Source organism: Pipra filicauda, unplaced genomic scaffold (assembly GCF_003945595.2).
Source record: "Pipra filicauda isolate LSUMZ 115617 unplaced genomic scaffold, ASM394559v2 scaffold432_size570946_pilon, whole genome shotgun sequence".
NCBI classification, from domain to species: Eukaryota; Metazoa; Chordata; class Aves; order Passeriformes; family Pipridae; genus Pipra; species Pipra filicauda.
The window spans coordinates 18,250-40,435 of NW_024104568.1; positions in this window are offsets into that span (position 1 = coordinate 18,250).

Here is a 22,186-nt window from a genome sequence, read left to right on the forward strand (position 1 = left end):
AAGTTATATTTTTCTGTCCTGAATTGTTAAATTCATTATAGATAACCTTATTTAAAGAATGCAGTTTTGTCATGTACTGAATTCTTGTCAAAATTATTTTGGGACAGCCAGGTATCAGGTAACTCACACTGAAGTCCCATACAGAAATTTGCTTAACACATCATAACATATTAATGCTGAGAAACTGTCTGGATGGTGATCTGAGGACATTGACCTTGGATGTCTTAGCTGATGCTCCAGAGGCATGTATAGGTCATTCTGAGTTTGACCCTGGGAGGTCTAAACGCCACTGTAGTGGACATGTGGAGCAAAAAAAAAGACAGGTGCTGGATCTATATCATATTTTGAAAAGTGACAGAAACATAGAGGAAAATAATGGAATTCTAGCAGCATGGGGCTCAGTGCCCATATCTCTAATTGCAAATAGAAACCTTGGGGATAGAGAATTGCTCGGCTGTGGACTTAATGCTAGACAAACAATAGAAAAGGAGGAGGAATCCCGAGAAACATGAATCACAGCAGGGTTGAGATAACACTAGGGGAGAAAGTCATTAATGAAAATTGTTGTTCCAGTATATGTACCTTTCAGCTGAAAATAAATTCCTTCCCAACTTGTATTCATTGCTTGTCTGACATGTGTTTAGTTTTACTTTTTGCTTTGTTCTTTCTCAAGTGTTAAAAGGAAAAAATACTTGAAGTCCAGTGAACACAAACTGTGAAATGAAAGCCTGAGACCTTAACTTCAAAGACTAACTACATAGAAGACAAATACAGGTTAGCTGGAAAAGTGTTAAAGGACTAAGGTAAGTGGCTGTTTGATGAGGAAGACTCATCAAAACCTATCTTAAAATTTGTTAGGAAGTCTCTCCCTGCTGTCACTGAATGACTACTCCAGAATGTTGGACTGCTAGAAACCTCCTTTGAATCTTCACCCTGGAGTTTCTCAAGGCCTTTAAGATTCAAGTGTCCTTTATAAAGTCTAACACAGATTAAATATTAACAGTTCTCACTTAATCCCAACAGTTGCTGACCTCCATGATGTAGCTGTCTTGGCTGGTTAGTTTACCTTTCCCTTTCAGATATTACCCTAACAGTCTCTTTTAAGTCATTATTTATCTATGAAGCCTGAGGTTCATCCTAAAAGGTTTTCTGCTTACATGGAAATAAATTCTAGATATGCTAGCAATCAGTATTTTCAGTTTACTTCATCAACTAGCTTTCTAAGTATCTTCTTTTTTCTTTTTTTGCATGTCTTTAAAGTGAAGCTATACACTAAGTCCTTAACCTCCAATTTAATTGAATTATTAATCAGGCCCTCAAAGTTGTTTGACAGTTCTTTGTGTTTTGCATTTTTAACAACTGATCTTCTACAACATGCTCATTACTTTCAAAAACTTTACAGGTAAGGGGACTTATGCAAAAGACTGTCTGGTCACATCATTACTTGTAGTGTTTTTCTTCTCATCAACACTTGGAAATTACATAATAACGTAACTCCTGGAAACATTTATTCTTGTAACAACAACATCAAGACTTTATATATCCAAGCCTGATACTTGTCATACAGTGGCTGGAAAGGTGAAGTGAGATTCTTTTTTATTTTATTTTTGTTAATAAGGATGAGAAGAGATCTGAAGGCAAAAAAAAAAAAAAAAAAAAAAAAAAAAAAAAAAAAAAAAAAAAAAAAAAAAAAAAAAAAAGAGAGAGGAAGAAAAGAACAGCAAGAGCAAAGAAAGGATGATGCCAAAACAACTGCTGAGAAAAAACAGGCAGAGGAATCAGAGAGAAAGCAAGCAAAGAAATGTGATCAGAAAAAAAATCACTGAGCAAGATTTCTACCTGGTGTCTGTTTCAGGGCTGGAAGGGAGGGAGTTTCTCCTGTAATTCTCTGTAGTTCAAAGGCTGTTAAAATCAATATACAGGTGAAGAGAAAATACCTGAGACAATATGATACTTAGACAAAGTATTCTACAAATTTTTGGCCCATTTTACAAATGTGTACTAAGGCACTGACTTTAGGAAATCCTAAAAGTCAGGTTTCCTGAACTCTAGTGCCAGCCCAGCGAGATGATAGGTTGGAAAAACACGGCTTTGCCTGAGTGGCTGGTCTTGAGGCGGCTTCAGATAACTTTTCCTAGAGGGTTAGAGGGTTTTAGGCACTGCTTACTACAAGGAAAGCAAGGATTTTTAGGTGGGTTACTAAATACAGGGACACTTGCATTCTACTAACCATATATTTATGTGGATCCAAACTGCGATGAGCTGTGGCTTTAGCCCATTACCTGGCATAGCCTGGAGTATAAACATAAGCTTAGAGTGGAAGGTAAGACAATCAAATGAGAGAAAATCTTATATATATACATTAAAGGTTGTAGAGGTAGGACAAAAGTCAGAACTCAATAGAAAAAAAGACAAAATAAGATGATTATTAAAGAAAAGAAATTTGCAGCTAGTAGACCAGGAAGAAAAGAAGTCTCACCCAAGTCCCATATCAAGAAAAGACAATGACTAAGACTGTAAGCGAGGGAACTGATCCAGAACTACAAATAAAAATGGTCACATCAACAAAAAGGAGTGAGATGAGGCAAGGTGCTAAATAAAAGCTAAGTAACAAAAAGTGAAAGGAAATGGCAAAGAACAGAGGGTTCCAAGAGTCAGACTCACTCAAGAAGAAAGAAAGAAAAAGGCAGCTAAAACTACAATAGGACCCTGAAATGTAAGAGAGCCATCATTATTTATCAGTGTCTGAGAAGGAGTAGAAAAAGAAATGAAAATGATGCCTGACCCAGTATGAGAAATAGAAACTGTATTAATTTTAAAAGCAAGGAATTATCTGGCTGAAGATAGATAGTGTACTAATAGGACTGGTACAATTCATCTTATATACCCATTGCTATGAGCAGCATCTAAAAACAGGTACTATTGTATTTATCTAGTACAACAGTACCAGACAACTAATTTAACCATATAATCTAGGGTGAATACTCTAAGACAGTCTGAGATTCCCTAGAAGAAAAACCAAACTGAACTTGCAATATTCTGCTCTATATATCTGTCCCTAAAGACACCATTTAATCAGGTTTGTCTCAAATATTAATTTCTATACAAATGAGTTTCATAAAAATACAGTTAATTGAAATATATTTGAGGTGGATAAGGATGATTCCTCCTTCTCCATCAGAAGGTAAAGTACTTCTAGTTTTAGAAAAGATAAAAAAACTTATTCTAAATATTGGAACCCAAAAGTGAAATAGACTGTAATTGACTGTTTCCATTTCTAAATGAGAAAAATAGTGGTAGTTATAGCAAAAATAGCAGCATAGCATTTTTGTTTACTTTTTCAGTTTAAATAATCTAATTTGTTACTTCCAACACAGTCTAAGCAAAAGATACTTTAAAAATTAAGTATGAAGCTAAATTGCCAGTATAGGCAGATACAAGTCCCAAGAAGTCATGTAAAAACAGATCTTTGCACACTCGCTGTGGAACTAGTGAAATATCTCAACTGGATGGCACCTCTTTGAGTCAATACTCCATGCACAGTTGGATGTTCAGTCACTGAAACTTCCCAGCACAGGTGGGAAAACTAGATTTTTTATTAGATTCCTTCATTATTTTTCTTAGACATTTCTTCTCCTAAGCTGGTTTGAAAGGCCTACACTTACCTCAGTATGTGAGTAAAACATAAAATAAATTAAGAAAGCTCATTTGTGAGATTGGTCCTCCCTCTCTCAAGCCAGATAGTTCACACCACACACTTGTGTTTCTACTTCCGCGCTACCACCAGACAATAAAATCAGTCAAAGTATGAACCTGTGTCACTGAACACTACAAAATTACTTGCCTTCACTGGTTTTCATTTCTTACTTCTAAAGCACAGAACATAGACCAAGTTCCAAGTCAAATTAAAATTTATAAGTGATTTATCCTTTGTCTTTGCACAGAACTCTTCATGACACCTACTCTGCAGTAATACTGCTCATTCTTATGACTCGAAACATAGGCATTACATGTATATTACTATGACTCATATCAAGCCCAACAGCTACACAGTAATTTAAAAAAATTAATTTTAAATAAGAGGTAATATACATTTTAGAGTATTCATGGCAGACTTTTATGCAGAATTCAGATGCAAAACTGTACTCCCTTTGCTCCAGGTTTTCTCATAGATATGTATTTTATCTGCCTATACTGTGGTGCAGCAGAATAAGAATTCTTCACGTGGCTGTAACAGCCCCAAGGAGTTACAAACACAGCCACGGTCAGAATGAGGTCAGGTTATTCCACATCCCTTTTCTCTGGTAAAGTAGCAGGAGGAAAAGCATATGGCATAACAGACACTAAGTCATATTGCTTGTTCTATACTTAGTTTTCCATTTCTGCCTCATGTAGAAAGTTCCATGTGTAATAAATGTCAAGAGCCCTTGCATTGCCCCAAATTTTCAAAAATTCTTCCACTGGTGCAGGCAGCTGGAACAGGACTGACACAGACCAGAGCCTGTGCACTCAGACACAAAAGCACCCAAAGACCTATATTTTCCTTCAGGTGGCAAAGAAATGACACTTACTACAACATCCCAGAGAAGAGAACTCTAATCAGACTTGAAGTGCCTCCAGCTTTTTATTGACACCATTGATCACATAACCATAATAGGCTAAGACGGCCCCATTTGGGCTCCTTTTCTCATTGTGTGTTATGAACTAACCCTGAAGTCACCCTGAAGGTCACACTTGGGGCCCAGACTGACAGGAAGGGTTGAAAGACAGGCATAGGTGGTATTTCTGTGTTGTCCTGTTGGACACACGTGAACAGACAGAGCTTGGAACTAAATTATGGCAGACGTTCCATGGATTGGTAAGAGACAGGGTGTGAAAACCTTCTCCAGCATTCAAGTACCGAACTTAGAGGGAATGTTTCAACTTGGACTAAAACCTGCTTATAGAGAGCTAGAATCACAAGCCCATTTATCATTATACTGGCAAGTGCTCCCTCTGCACTCAAAGGGAATGGGGGAGTCTCACCATAAAATGTGCTGTGCCTTCTGCAGTGTCCTCTGGGACAGCATGGCCCTTTACTCTTACTCAGAAAAATGCCTTAAACCCCTTTCATATTATATATGCTTCACTGGTAGTCTTACATGGTCATTCAAGAGGAAGGGAAAAAAAAAAGATAATTAAAAGAATATTCATGTATTTCTTTAAAAGTGGTTGTATATATGCATACATCTTCAGAGTACTTTTATTTGAAGTATCATTAATAAAACCAAGACTTACTGGTGAAACTCCACCCTAAGGTGAAATGTTTGTTCACTTCAACAGGATATCTGCCTGAGTAAGGCCACAGGATTTGGATTCAATACAAATAAAGCTATAAAGTATTCCCTCACCAGAATAAAACTGTAAAAAGGCTGCTATTATCACCATAATACTGTATTATTCCAAGTGTGTGCTACTGGACTGTTATTATGCCTGCATAGATAGTTGCAGGGGAAACAGTGCACTGTGTTCTCTCCTACCAACACAGATCTCTGCAGGTAATTTTAATGGGGCTGTTAATAACCTGGCAACCATCCCAGCCAGATGTAGCACATTTAAACATTGTCCTTACAGCTTTGTCAGAACTGTTGACATGGCATGTCAGTAATGGAAAATTGCCACTGCACCGAACAACCATCTTCATTATATGGAATCACATTGTTAATCTACAGCCAAATGCAACTTGAGGCAGAAAGAGAGTTTAGATTGCACCCATCTGTATACTATCACTCCAGGTGGCAGGTCGTTCTTCAGGATTAGAGATTGAATCAGTCTTTCCATCATCAATAAGCCCTGCTCCACAACAAGAGCCTGTCAATCCAATATTTTACTTTCAGCACCGTGAGGACCGCACAGCATGGTAATGAAATTTCCCTGTAAGTAGACCACGGGGATCTATACCAGAGAGATACATCTCTTTAAAAAGCTCAGGGAAATCAGACAGCGTGCTGCACAATCTGGACAGTAACTCAGTTTCCAGTACCACCCTAACCATTTTATCTGTTTAGGGATGAGATCTACCAGATAAACCAGCATTTTAGTGCTGGCTTATTTAATTTTTTTTTTCAGTAGTAATTAGTATTGGGTAATTATTTCTCATTTGGAAAGGTTTGACAGCCTCAGAAAAGACATTAATTTCTGAAACAAAACAAGGCTGTTGATATACAACTGCTACATTAAATAATTCTCATCACATATTACAACTATGACCTAGGTTAAAAAATTATTTTAAACTGCCCCTTATTAAAACTACTGGATATTATTTATTATCTTTTCAAGATGCAATTTAGCCTCTTCCAGCAGCAACTGGAATTTCTTCAAAGCCACTTGCTACTTGTAGCAGGCATTTTGTCACATTGAGAAGTCTTCTGCCTCCCTAAATCACCTGCCTTGCTCTTATGTATTTATAATATGCCTCTAACCACGGCACCTAGTCACCGTCACCACGGCTTTCCTAAATCACAAAGTTTATTTCAATACTTTCGGCATTTTGTCTTTCTGATGATAGGTTTATTATAAAAACATAGAATATAAAAATGTATAGATGCATACTAGCCGCAACTCATATACTTTGATTATTACAAATGAAACTACTTTTGTAACAAAAATATCATGAGTGTAAAATTCTCGTATTGTAACAAGCATCTAGCTTCTTAAAAGTATATTATATGTATTGCATTCATTCCCACTTGGCTGTAGTATGGATCATATGCAGCTCCCCCCACCTTTTTTTTAAGTGTTCATGTTTTAACTGAAAATGGTTAGTCACAGCACATTTATTCAAAGCACATAGAAATAGGAATAAATGCAGTTTTTTACAATCTATTGTTAATTCTGGCAGGTTATATGTTTGCTAAACATCTAACAAGTTCAAGCTAACAATTATGATCATTAAACAGAAATAACAATGTGACACGGACACAGAAACTGCTGAAAATAGGATAGCAAAAGAAACAGAACACATTTTAACAGTACCACATTTCAACTATGGAGGTACAGAAAAAAATACTCTAAACCCCTAATTTCTGGAGCAATAGAACTGGTAGAAATACATCCTGGAATATGTCTTTTACCTCAGTATATCATTTGGTTTTGGTTTATTGCATCTGCAAATGCAGGAAACACATTTGTTTATAAATATAATTTCTTAGAAGACAGATAATTTGATCATTATCAACCTATTACTGTTGTATTTACTCAGGAAAACAAAAAAAAAAGTTAGCATTTTTTTCCTGACAGATCTCCTTTTTATTCTACTGACACTGTGCTCTCCCCATAGGACTACAATGCAGTAAGTTACAAATGCCTGCTTCAGCTAAACTGTGGCTCATGGAGAAAAATATTACTAAATACCCCTTCTGTGGCACCTGTTAAGCCCACCCTGTGCTGAGATGAATACAATGTTTGATTTCTTCAATCTGTGATCATTTAATGAGAAATATCAGACTCAGTAAATTATCAGTAGAGACTTCAATTTAATACAAAGGATAAAGTCCAAAATATAGAACTTTTCTCCCCCATTCCTCAGTCATTTTATCAGTTATAAAATAAGGCCACATCTTTTGCTATATCCTGTTATTTTTTCCTGGAGACAAAGTAACGTGACACCATGAAAGGAAACATCATATGAAAAGAAACACCTCTAACTCAGAAAAAGTTTTTTGTCTAGAACTCAAACTCCTCTATCTATTGTCAGCCCCAAAACAGACCTTTTTGATAATCTTGGCCTTGCTTGGTAACACTTATAAGAAGAGAAAGGCTTCATCTACACTAGGAAAAACATTCTCTGGCATCAGACCACCTGTTACAGCTTTTGCATCTACATTTCCTTGGGGTTCGACTCCATCAGTAAAAGGTTAACTATGTTCAAGGAGTACTGCAGACCACACTGTGCTGTGTCTGGCTTTAATCCCTTTGGCCTCATTTGCTGCTTTGATACCCATCCTGAAAAAAGGGGGTTGTTTTTGCTGTTCAAAACACACAAAATAACAATCTTAACACAATCTGCCAGAAAGGTATTTTTCGAACACAATGCTCGGTCAATACTGTGTGCTGTGGGTATAGGATGTGACCTGTGAAGACATTTTAGGGTGCAAGGTTTGCCAAGACAGTGTGGGAAGACCATGTAAACAAAGATACCAAAGCTTTAAACTTGAAAATGAGTTGTCCCTGGAGTGAGCTACCCCCAAAGACCCATCCAGGTTGGATTTGAAAAGGACCTGGCTGGTGTGTTCCAAAAGAAAGCCTGTGAGTAAACTACCAGGTATACACTGTATGTTGAGCCAACAGGCTCCCAAGAGCCTGATTAGACTAAAAGTGCAGGTAATACTCTGACAGTTCTTGGCTTCAAACTGCAAGTGGTCAATGTCCTGAGTCTTTCTACATGTTTACACACGACTGTAGTCTGTACCTGAAAAAAATTTAGGGTACCACTTTTCCCCAGCTTCTTGTCACCACTCAGTAATAGCAAGGAGCAGCACAGACCACCATTCCTATCTTTTGGCTGAAATTTTCTCTTTGATTTGTCTCCTCCTTTGCAGTGATAATTTCACAATAGCCAAAGATATTTGCTACAGAACCAACACTCCTCTTGTATCCCTTTCCAGTGGTCTATGAAAAGAAAGTATTACAGCACATCCCATCTCATCAGTGCGGGGTAAAATATAACTGATCAATGTTTGAAGGCCTTTTTATGGTTTTAGATGGACATTAATTTTAATACCATTCTTTGTGCAAATGGACCTTTCAATGCAGACAAAGAAACAGAAGAAGGAATGAAAGTGAAAGGACGTGAAATCGAAATGAACAGGCCATGTGCCATACCCCAAGGGCTTTTGGCTCAGTGCTACAAGCATCTTCCAAGAAGATTAAACGTCAAGCATTAAATCTGGTCTCCCACTCTGCGACGCTCAAACTCAGTACGAAATTTGTTACTGAGTACCAGAGGGGGGAAATTTACTACCAAGCTTTCTGAATCACCTTAGCATTCCTTGTATTTTCAGGTTGCCTGGGAACCTGTTGAACTTCTGGTATCAATTAGAGAAAGCTTAAAGCTACTCTAATTCATATTCTGGCTGCAAGCATCCCTTATGAGCCATCCACCCGTCCAGAAGAGCCACAAAATGAACCATTCTGGACCTGCCTGTAACCCCAGTACACCTTGTAAGTGAGGAGCATTTCTAAAGGCTGGTTTATCCTTCTATGACCTCTTTATATTGCCAAAGTGATGTAATTTGGAAGAGTCCAATGGAGACTTAACTCTTCCACCTGAACTGTTGAATGCAGAAAGGCACCACATCACAGTCCATGACGGATTTAGCCATCACTAAGGCCTGATGAATTTCTCCTCTCACTAAGTGGCATTACGGTGAAATTTTCTAGCTATATAACGAAAATGAGACTTGACAATATATGCTGCCCAGTTACAGTAATTTAGTGAACACACCTGTTTAAGAGAAAGATAGAGAAAAAGTGGGTGATTTGTGTAGAAAGGAGCATCATCTGAGAAATCACTTTAAAAGGATGATTACAGCCATGATATGTGTGGAGGCATAATGAAAGAAATTGACTTATATGGCCAGTTATAATATATTTCACATAATGGAGAAAAAGCTGAGCCAATGAACAATTTTGTATCACCGTTATTGCAAAATGATTACAGTTCCCTTTATCACAGCTGTACAATATGCTGACTGAACAGGAAAACATGCACTACACACAGCCTACTGATTTCTGCCACTGTATAAGTAAATGTCAGACTTGTTCCATGTATTCAGTGATTTTCTTAATGAAAACGTCAGCATAATGCTGGCATTTTCCTCCTTTCATTTAATTCCTACGCTCCTCTTTCATCCACTAGTTGACCTTTGCATGCACTTGGTAACTTGCCCAAGGTGCTGTCACACCTTCGCTGCTCCTCTCTAATGATGGTCTTTCACTGCCAGATTCAAACAGGATACTTGGGAAGGAATTGCAGGGCCCTGCTCCCAGTACAATGATGAAAATCTGAACGCTTCACTACTTAAGGTGACTTTTCACTTCTCTGAAGAGACAATCAATGATTGTTTACCAGAATTAACCTGTTCAAATAGCATCCTGTTACAGTACTCTAGGACTCAAGAGAAGGAGTCTCTAAAGGAACAACTCTTGCACCAGCAGCACAGGAATACTTAGAACTAATAACTGCTGAAAGAGTCAGATGGTTAATGGAATGTGTTTTCTCAGCACAAAAGGAAAAGGATAACACAATTAGAATGAGATGAGTTTTACACAAGACAATGACAGAAAGGAGCAAGGTGTATTTTATAAAATAGGAACAATTATATAAAATCAGGTCACATTTATTGTATTATGCTGCAGAGAAAATAACTGTTGACCCAGTAGTTGCCCTGAAAGATCAACACTTCATCTGGGTATCATTTCTAGTAGAAACACAAAGAAATCATGGCCCAAGTTGCTGAAATAGAAAGAAAGATAAAAATACTTTTTAAATATACAAATCCTGAGTGTGCACTGTTTTTCCCAGTGGTCTGAGCAGGCTTCTCTCCATTGCACTGTTTAGCAGCCTCTTGTATATGTTAGCCAGCCACCGACCCCAGAGCAGAGCCAGCAGGCAAGACCAAGGTATACAATAAATTCTGAAGGGACTTGAAGAAGGAAGCAGTAAAAGTTGAGAGAATACACAGTAGCAGATGCTTTAAAAGGAGACACGTCCAAAGCTTCCTTCCTGAACAATGCTATTCTGAGGGTTTTTTCTCTCTTTCCAGGGTCTCTACATTCTCAAAGACTAACTTTCCACCACAGCAGCTCCTGCTCCTGCCCTCTGAGCCTCTGGGAAAGAACAGACCAAATGCAATTACCTTTTCTACATTATCCTCCCATTGCTTTATGATATTCTTGTACTTTGCCTGTAGGTTAAGAAAAGCTAACTGCAAGAACAAATAGTTCCTGGCTAGTGGATTTCACAAGGTTCAACAAAAACCAGACCTGTCTGGACTACACAAGTTCAGTTCCCTTTGCTGACACTGTGCTATGTCAATACATTGGTTTATCCCTAACAAACAGCATATACTACATAAAGAAACACAAGGAATTCCTGTCTCAGGCATAAAGAAGTTAAACTATAACTGCTAGCAGCAGTTAACTAAACCAAAGATGACCTGTTTGGGGAAAGAAATGATCAGCTATTAAATCCCTTTCTATATAGGATAGCAAAACATATCTCATAAGAACAACTAGGTTACAAATTTGACAGGTTTTCTGCTATGCCATGAGTCTCTTACTGTTAGTCAGTTCTCTGCCTGTAACACCTATAGTCAGTTTTTCCTCATGAAAACATGGATCAAAAGAAGTTGAAATGAGGCATACAGCAATGTGTAGAACATAATAAGTAGGATAAAGTAGTTAAAGCTTCAGCTAAATATTTCTCGCTTTTATCAGTTTACTGCATGCTGAGAAAAATAACTTACAAAAGAAGGAAAAGTATTTCTCATGCCATAGGAGAATGCTCACAGCCTGAAAAAAAACAAGAGAACAAAAGGATCAGAAGTTGGGAAATAACTGTGGTAGGCTCCTCTCTGCCATGAACATTGGCACACAGGCATCTCAGCATCTCTGAAGTTTGGAACACCAACAACTTCTTTAACCAACTTTAGACACCTGTGATTGAGATTTTTGGCCATGCGCTCTCTACAGAAGCATAATCGAATGACAAAGTTCGGCTGTAATAAATGACTCCTTGTAATGGTGAGTGCTACAGAGCAGATTGCTTATTTCTAGGAGTGAAAGATATAGTACTTTTTCAAGGATAATCTGATAATAGATCACAAGGAATTTCAATGCCACAAAAGACTAAGCAGAGCCTTGGGATTTCACGAGAAGAGGGACGTAACTAACCTAACAAAATCTACGGATGAAGAAGATTCAGTGCAAGCTGATATACTCAGTTATACAGCCTTCTCTTGTCTCACCACATCTTAAGGAACTGAAATGTTTTCCATAATGGGCCATAAAGCCTCTGTTTTCCCCTCCAGCAAAAGCCAACAGGTTTTACTTTGTAGGAAAGAAATCTGCACAAACACTCTCAGACTATGAAAACAAACCACTTCATTCAACTAAACAAAATCAGTGCTGTAATACAGATTTCCTATGCCCTACACAAGAAAATGTTCTTTATCAAACCCTGCAAAAACAACATGAAAAAGATAATCTGGTTTTAGCGCACCCTCCAAGACTATCAGTTTTACACCAATGGCTGATTTGTTAGATAGTCTTTGTTTGGAGGGGCAGGCTGTGCTGTTGTGGTAGCAAATTTTACAGACTGGGAACTTTTTATATGAAATATTGCCTCTCTTTATATTGGTAAAACTGAGTTAATGGCAACCAAGATAACACTTGGGTAAATAATTTTTGATGAAAGACAAAAGGTGTAAGTCCTAGAATCACAGGGAAGAGAGAATTTGATTCAGCTTTCTGCATCCTCCAGAAGAAGAAAACGCATAAACAGCTGATTTTTAAATAGGAGAACAAATAAAGAGAATAAAACCCTACTAGATACAAAGAAAAGCTGAATTCTTTTCACAAGTGCTATTTCCATAGAAAGTTTTCATGGGAAAAGAGTTGAACACCCTGCACAGTCTGGAACCATTATTTCATAATAACCAAGGGAGAAGCAGAAAGCTCAAATTATTATGAGACCATAAACATCACTATACAGGCCTGGATGGCCTTTTTTGTTTGTCAGAACACAGGTTGTCATTAGATTAAATCTATGTCCTATTTCATCCAAAACAAGCAAGTTTGCTTCATACTTTCAGCAATTTTTTTTTTCATTTGCACATTTACCTAAGTCCATAACCTTAAATTGATGGACGAGCTTTTTAAAACTACATAGTTGGCATTGCCAGCCACATAATGCATAAGTAACAGAGTTTTTCAAGATTGAGTTGAATATTATCAAACTTTTGGCAGACAGAAAATTTTTAGTGTGATGTTACCCAGGAGTCTTCTCTAATTGTCACTCCTGTCTCTGCCTGAAAAGTAGATAACTGTTGGGTTATATTTTGAATTCAAACTTGCTCCTTCCCATCTGTTTGTTATCCTGTGACACAGTTAATCAAGACTAGTTGTAGGTGTTTTGTTATGGAAAAATGGAAAAAAAATAATTTTATCTATTTTGTTTTCCTTTTCATCCAGTTCAAGATACAAATAGTTCAGAGTTTTACATGCTTCCCCTCCTATCCTAATCTTTCCTCATCCCGTATAACTTTACATAACTTTATAGACTAAGAGATAAGGTAAAATTGGAAGAATTTTAATGACTGAGAAATTGTTGAAATAGCTGTTTCTACTGCAACACATTAATGAAGTTTGCCTATGATACTTTTTCACTACACTAATTGTTAACCTGACTAACAGCTTGCTTGTTAATTTAAAGAGCTCGTTCTGTTTTGTAATGCTTAAAGCCCCAAATTCTCTTTTCAGACGTTTTTCTAGAATTACCTACGAGCAATCCTGTAAAGTTTCAAACATAAAGCTCATTACCATTTAAAGTAGATAACCTTAGGTAGTTAGAAGAAGTGATTCTATGACATAAGTCAAGTAATTTTAGTAAAGATTAGGGAAAGAGAATTTTTGAAGTACTATAATTTCCATGAAAATTCCCCATGTTTAAAAGAGATATTGTACGTGACTGAGACCTGCACTTCACACAATCTTCCCCACTTGTTTAAGAGGTTGTGCTTTATTCATCTATGATAATAGGCCACTTTATAAAAAGAGTCTTATTATTCTGAGTGAGTCATTTTGAAGGAGAGCATTCCAATGACCTAACAAATCATGAGTTCAGAATTTGAAAATCAGAGAGGAAAATTTATTTGAAAATATTTCTTAACCAAAAGAAAAGTCTGAAGTACTACTTTGAGAACTTTGATTACTAAGTTCTCAGCTTCATGACTAACTAAGCCCAAACAGCCTGACTGACAACTTATGTACTTAATGTTAAAATAGCACTGAAGTGCTTTAAACCAGCATCTAAATATTTCATACAGATATGATCAGAAGCATGTGTTCTTCTTGGACAGGGAATCACATTCCATTTACATACCTCCTTGTCTTTGAGTATATGGTCTGAAGTTCAGAGCCTTAAAAATACATTTATTTCAAAGGGTGCTGGATCTAGCATTAATGAATAACTCTAGCTGCAGTAATATGCTATTTGAAAATATTTAATTGAGCTCTGAAAACTCCATGGGATACCAAAGCAATTTTTAGTACAGTTTGACTAAACTCAATGGCAAAAGTTTATAACAGTGATGGATCAAGCCCTAGCAGAGCTGAAACTAGAAGACTTGTTGGCATAACCCTTATTGCAAGAAACCCAAGCACCAGAATGTATCCACATTGTTTCTGCAGAAAAAATATTTTCATTCAATGCCATCCAGAGGGACCTGGACAAACCTGAGAAGTGGCCCATGGGAATCTCATGAGGTTTAACGAGACCAAGTGCAAGGTGCTGCACATGGATCAGGGCAACCCCCGGTGTCGATCCAGGCTGGGGGATGAACAGATCAAGAGCAGTTCTGCCGAGAAGGACTTGGGGGTGCTGGTGGGTGAGAGGCTGGACAGGAGCTGCAATGTGCACTCGCAGCCCAGAACACCAAGTGTATCCTGGGCTGCATCCAAAGCATCGTGGGCAGCAGGCTGAGGGAGGTGATTGTGCCCCTCTGCTCCCCTCTGGTGACACCCCCCCTGCAGTGCTGCATCCAGCAATGGGGTCCCAGCACAGGAAAGACATGGACCTGTTGGAGGAGGGTGACCAAGTTGATTAGAGGGATGGAGCACCTCTCCTATGAAGGAAGGCTGAGAGAACTTGGATTTTTTCAGCCTGGAAAAGAGAAGACTTCGGGGACATCTAATTGTTGTACCTGAAGGGAGCCAACAAGAAAGATGGAGACGGACTATTTGCAGGGGCATGTAGTGAGAGGACAAAGAGGAATGGCTTCAAACTGAAAGTGAGTAGGTTTAGATCAGACTTTAGGAAGAAACTCTTTCCTGTGAGGGTGGTGAGGCACTGGAACAGGTTGCCCAGGTTGCTGTGATTCTATGATTCCAGACCTAGGGCTGATACTGAACACAGTCACTGAATTTGTTGCCCTGGAAGCAACTAAAGGCAATAAGCAACACTGGCACACTACTGCAAGTTTTCAAAGTTAATTGAATCAGCAAATAAAAATCTTTTCCTGCTGTAATAAATCTCATCATAATCAACCTCTCTATGGCAGGCGTTTCCCTATGATATGTAAATTTCAATTATTTATTTAGAATTTATTCAGCATTTTCATGTGACTCCATTTTCTGTTTAAAAAATTTGAGAGTTTTATTAAACACCCAGCTCTCTTTTGGAAGCTGTTATTAGCAACATTGTGTGCCAACATAATAATGGAGTTTTTCAAATATTCAGACTACAAATATACTTTGAAGGTGAAGAAAGGGTTTCACTCAAACTTCATTTAGGAGCTTCCTGGTTCAATCTGTTACGCTGACTTCTTTACAATATGGAACACGGAAAGAGATCAAAGTTTAAGGATATTGTACCTATTTAGCCCCAACGTGAAAGAATAATCTTCAAGATATAACCATTATATATTTTCATATTAAAGTTCAGTTCAGTCTCAACGAACTCATGATGGATTTCCAAGTGTAAAAACAGCAACATCTATTGAAGGAGAAATACCAACCACTGACAAAAATGTACTAGTGATGCTCTGAATCTCTGTCTCAAGCAGTGTTGTTAAACATTCTGGAGAATAGCTAGATGACCTCATTCAAGGTAAAAAAAACCAGAAAGCACCAGAAAACAAATGTTGTCTAGTGTAACTCTTTCACAGTGTACTGAGTTTCTCATTGTTTCTTGTAAGACATGAGGAACATGGTAAAAAAGTCATACATAAGCCACACAATAAAATTACGAGTTAAAGAGATATGGAGTTGCTTTTATTCCCTGAGTAGCTTCCCCTCTATCATAGTTACTGTGAATGCAGAACAATAAGATGAGACTACAACTTGTCCCATGGATAATTACTATGTGAATTTGCACAAAGCATGTTCTCTTGTGATTCTAATCATGTAATCTCACTAGTAACTAAAGCACTTTCATGATGATGGCCATCTCTCAGGATGGCAAAACTCAACCCATGAATTTCCATTCTTTTTCCTTTTTCTTGTTTTTGCAGAAAATTTTATAGAATAATACATTTCTTCAGTGCAAACTAGAATGTCACTAACAGTGATTTCCAAAGTAACATTAACATTAAATAAATTCTTCATGCTTTTTTTCTGTTTTTTAGGAGAGAATTCACACAGAAAACTTAAATTCATATGAAAGAAATAATTGACATATCACAGGGTCAAAGAACTGATCAGTAAAGCATACAGTATCATCAGCAGAAAAAACAAGGATTAATAACTAAAGAAGATTAAACCATATGTCTCTTCAAAATGAGGTAGTTATCAGAGGGGGTGGCATTAAAAAAACTTATACACAAAGCTTGTACATACAGTCTGCTGGATAAAGGACCTTCAGGTATCAGAGGAAGTTTGATCATAGACAGTTTAAATGATGAATCCTAAACTGTGATAGAAAGATACATCAGAAAAACATATTTGAAGGTCCATACATAGACCCTGGCTAAGAACTGTTTGATGCTAGATTCAAATATTGGCATGTGAGTGATTGGTTGCACCCATCCCAGCTGAATTTCCATACCAGATATTTCTCTTCTTTTTTTTCTTTCTGGCTCCTTGAATATTTAATTACACTGGGCAAAAGAGAAGAAATTCCAAACAGAGACAGGAGCAGTGTAATTGTAGAAAATCCATTAGACAAATACATAGAAGATATAGGCTTCAATATCCCCTGATCCCACCTCTCTGGTTGTGCCTCATATGATAGGCATAGGATAAATAGGTAATTGCAGAAAAGGAAAGAGCCTGGTAAGGATATGAAACAGCTGCTGAAGTGTTTACGTGGATTCTTACCTTCAGTATTTCCTATTAATTGGATGTAATTGCTCTATGTTCTCTGGATTCCATTCTGAACTCTTCTTTGTACAAGAGAACAAAGACAATTTGTAGATTTTTGACATACTGAATGGTTTTGTGGATGGTTACTACTGTGTTTAATGCCATGCTGCCTAAATTCCTTTTGGATATGTGTGCCCCTTGGCAATATACAGGTAATCAAACAGGAACCATGCTTCAGGGGCAACTATGATGCTGAAATTCTTCTCTGGATCTAGCTCTAACAAACTATTTACAGGAAAACAAAAATGTTCAAATCTAACTGCTATGTTCTGTAAAAGTGGTAATTGGTACATAGTGTTAGCAGGTACCTCTTAATGGATGGAAGCTAAGAGGAATTTTTGATTGTTACTAGAAAGACATTCTGGCAACACTGGCTACAACTCCTGTGAAAAGTCTTGTAAACTGTTCCTGAATACAATCCCTATTTCAATTTGGCAAAGATAACAACAAACTCAGGATTGTAGTTTAGGCTTGTAATATCTCTTTCCCTGCAGATGAAAGTGCTGTCTATGATTATTGCCTTTGTAGAGGAAGGGAAGTGATTGGTTCTGTCTAGCTGTGTGGCTTCGAGGTCTGCCTGCTCCCTTTCCAAACTAATCCAATAAAAGAAAAAGTGCTCTGGAAAGCATGACTCCTATGAGAGAGGCATACTCTGACTTTGTGAGAGAAAAAGTGTCTGCATTGGGATGATAAATGACTGACTATAATTAATTAATCAATTAATTGTTTTTACAATAAAACCCAGTATTAGAAGTAGTGGCCTTAAATACACCATGACCTGCAGTTTTGTCTGATAAATTATTCTCCATCAAAATCCACAGTCAGCAGTTATTTATTGCGCAAAGTTCGAAATTGGATCTTCTACTTCTGAATTAATTTGGATCCTAAGTATTTTGCATTTGTATTGCCACCCAAAGGGTTCTTGTAAAAATTATGTTTAAAAAAGGGATATGCAATATTTACATTAGAAACATGCTTGACTTTCTATGATATTAAAAAAGCTTAGTGAAAGGGAACAATGCTCATCATCTAAATGTCTGGTCTAGAAAAATTACTCCTGGGGTAATTTTAGGATGCTGCTCTCCCTGGATTCAATTTATGTTCTGCATCTACAATAAAGGGCAAATGTCTCTGCAGTTCCCTGCTGAAATCAGTGTTGGGCTTGTACTGACTTCTCAGTCTCACAGCTTGGAAGAATGCCATTACAAAGAAGCACAGAAAAGGGAAATGAGCCACCGCAGAGAAAGTCAAGAGTGAAGATGCACTTCAAATCAATTTTGGCATGAAGTTGAGCTCTTGTTATGTCTGGTAGGAATGGATTTTAACAGATAGGAGAGAATAACCTTAGGGCTACTATTCTCCTAATCACACAGATTTTTTTTTTAATCTTTTTTTTTTTTTTACATTGCTGAAAAGACCAAACTGTTATAGATTTTTAAAAATATTTATTTTAATGGTGCTAAATGTTTAAAAAAATCTCAGAAAAGTAGCTCTCTCTTGGAAAAAGATATTATTTAAACAGATTACTAAAGTGGGACTTTGCTATTCTAACTGTTATGTTGTAAGTGCTTTCCCAAAAATGATGGAAGAGATAAAAGAAGTGTCAGTCTGGTGAAGTATTAGAAAGAACTTTGAAATGGTATTTGACAACATATCAAATAAATGGCACAATTCAATAAGGGATGACAATTCAAATATTCAGTAGTATTTAGAAGACTACACCATTTTAAAACCCACTAAAATATGTATTCATAAGTGCTATCCTAATGCACAGAACACATACTGAGAAATAAGATTTAAGAATAGCTGAAAAATCACAAGAATTGTTCATAACCACTCCAAGGCTTTTCCAAAACTGACTGAAATATAGGTCATAAGTCTCAAAAAAAAAATAATTCAGTTTCAAATCCTTACCATAAATCCATCACTACAGTTACACACATCAGCATCTTTGAGCTCAGTTTTGCAGCAGCAAACAGTTAGGTACTGTTGGGAACAAGAGAATGCAAAGTTTGTTGCTACAAATGTTTTGATTATTGCTTAATATCCAGGTCTACAGTGTGGTTTAGAGCAGCGCCATGGTTAGTGTGTATTTGGGGTCTGTTATCTTTTGGGCAAGCATGATGAGATAAGATCTTAACTACTATATTCCAAACATATACAAGTTCGTTTACACTGCCTACAGTGCCGTATTGATTCCTATCTCCCCTCTGGGTTATTTGACTAACAAAAGGGTCACAGCAAATGTACACAAACACAATAAGCCTACAGACATTCATTCCCCCCTGCACCCCAAAGTCTTTATATAGCAAAATTGTCTGTGGTTGGTTGTGGCTTAGGTATGGTACCAAGAGAGTTTTCATCGCTTTGCCATTTATTCACATTGCAACATTCTCAAATTCACTTCATCTATTTTTAGGGACGGATAATAAACATTTATGTGATCAAAATAAATAATACAGGACCACTGAAACATCTCAAAGGCTTTGGTATTCAGAAAGGCATCAGCTCCTGCCAAGGAAGGACACTCAGCACTAGCCACACTTCAGTTTTCAGACATTTATTTTTGACATAATGAAAATGCCTTCTCTCCAAGTACATGGCCTCTCTTCCTCTCTTACGTCAGAGTCTACAAGCCATAGAGGGTAAAAGATGTATGAGCCTGTTCAGACTGAGAGAGCCAGCAACTTAGTCAGTATGTTTCTTTTTTTAGTATTTAATATCTTCCCTGAACTGCAGCAGATTTAGTGTGCTTGGAAGTTAACACTTGGAATATTTGGACTACCACTGTTTGAGGGACAGTGACCGCTGAGACAGGACAGCGAGTGAGAATTCTTGCTTGTTCTACATTTAAACACATTGCTAAAGAGGGAGGGCAAATACTGTTTTAAAAGAACTCCACGCATCAGGCAGTGCCACTGTGAATCACACATTGCTGCTTACTAGACATGTCTCTGTAACTGCAGCTGCTCACATTCTTTTGTGTATGCTTACAGCGTGCAGACTGAAAGTCCTGAAATGAAGAGGAAAGGGAAAAAAAATGGATTACAGATGATCTGACCGGATTCAGACTGAAGAATCTGAGGCAGCAGCTGCTTAAAGCTTCGGAAGGGGTTATCTAACTAAACCTGAGGGATTAATACATTACTCTATTCCTAGATAACCTATCACCGTAGGCATTAAATAGGAATTTGTAACACAAGTAAAAGCATTCACCACTTCTACTCCAGCAGCCTAAAATTGCAGCCAAGCGCCATTAGAGTGCATACTGACATCAGATCAGTCCTTTCTAAAGATCTATACAGAAATGCATTGTTTCCTTCAAATCGGCAGTTTTAGGCCAAATTCTGTGAATCCCAGTGACCTTGTCTTTTATCAAATAAAATGTGAAGCACTGGTGAATTGAATGGAAACTTTAGCCAAGCTCAACAATAGTTTCAGCATTCCATGCTGGGATATGCAAAAGAACAAGGCTATTCTGTAAAAGTACAAGCAGCCATGTAGTAGATTAGATTGTCTGTACCAGCATCTCTGAAATTCAATCCTTTCTTAAATCATTTCAAAGGCAGATGGACAATGTTTTGCCAAGTCTGCAATTTGGTGGTGATGAAATTGCCTCATGAATGTGAAGTTAGATGACTACTTAGAATTTCATATATTTGTGAGAGAACAGAGGAAGAATTATCTAGGTCTTCTAAACTGCAAGAAAAGAGAGGAAATTGGCTTCATGCTGAAGCATCAGCAAAAGGACAAGTTGAATCTGTTTATAAGAATGCTGGCAGAAGATTAAGTGCCTTACAATTTCAAATCAAAGGCCTGCTGGTGGAGAAAAGATGGAGAGAAAAAAGAGAAATCTGCAAATAGAGTTACATTTTGCTTCTGATATGAGATAGAAAGGAGGAACAGAGAAATTAAGAGATGGAGAGGAATGTAAGGAATTTTTATACAGGTAAGTATTTCTGAGCTCAAACTTGCAAAAAATAGGAGATACTGGGAAAAAAATAAATATGGTAATTACTCACATCTGAAAGAACACCCTGGCATATAAAAAACTTCTACAGACTATTTAGTTTTGTATGATAGCAAGGATATTTAAATACTTAGTGGTTATATTCTGTTTTGATGCGTTTGTTAGAATACCTGCAGTATAAGTTGTGCAAACTGCCTGCAGTTCACTTTGCCATAGTACACTTCAGTTGTTTTCTGTGTTATATTTAAAGGGGAGGCCTTAAAACCCATTCTCCTACACTTGGGTTTATTTTGTGTAGAGAGTACCTGTGCAAAAGATGGCAGTACTGGCAGATAACATACAGCTAAAAAGTACTCCTATCTATATAATTAAACAAAAATATTGTTACTCTTGATAAGCTATACCAGGTACTTTTCTGCAGGGAGACAGGAAAGGAAGGACATCCCCAGCCATCTTTTTGTTTGGAACATCAACATCTCTACAGTTACTAAGCATTAATAAGAGCACACAATAACGGCATATCTATTCTGAAGTAAGGGATGAAAAGGAAAGCCTAAAGACTATTTGTAAAAGGACTCAAACTTCTGAAATAGGTGTGATTTTGGATACCTGACTTCAGCTATGTGATCCAAGCAGTTTCTGTTCATTTTCTCCTTGCAAAATAAGGCTTTCCAAACACCAAATGTCTGGTTTTGGTCTGAAACTTTATTTCTACATTTACTTGTCTCTACTTTGCCCTGCTTAAATGCCAGCAGCAGGAGAAAAATGGATAGGACAATGTTTAGGTTTTTAGGTTCTCATTCTAGTGTGTGCTCATGGCATGTTCGTACATCTGCTCATGGCATGCTTAACCCACAGGTTTAACCCACTGCCTCTTTAAAAGTCACTTAGTGGTTCAGTTGACAATCATCTTGTGTAATTGCCTCATGAAGAAACATGCATGTTCAGATCCACTTGAGCCTAATTGTAAGGAATTCAGCCCTTAGCTTCCCTGTACAATGCCTTAGCCAGAGAACAAGGCAGTCTGGATCAGAGCAGTGTAGGGTGAGCATGGCAAAACCATGATTCAGTCTGTCCTGCAACATCTGGACCTCA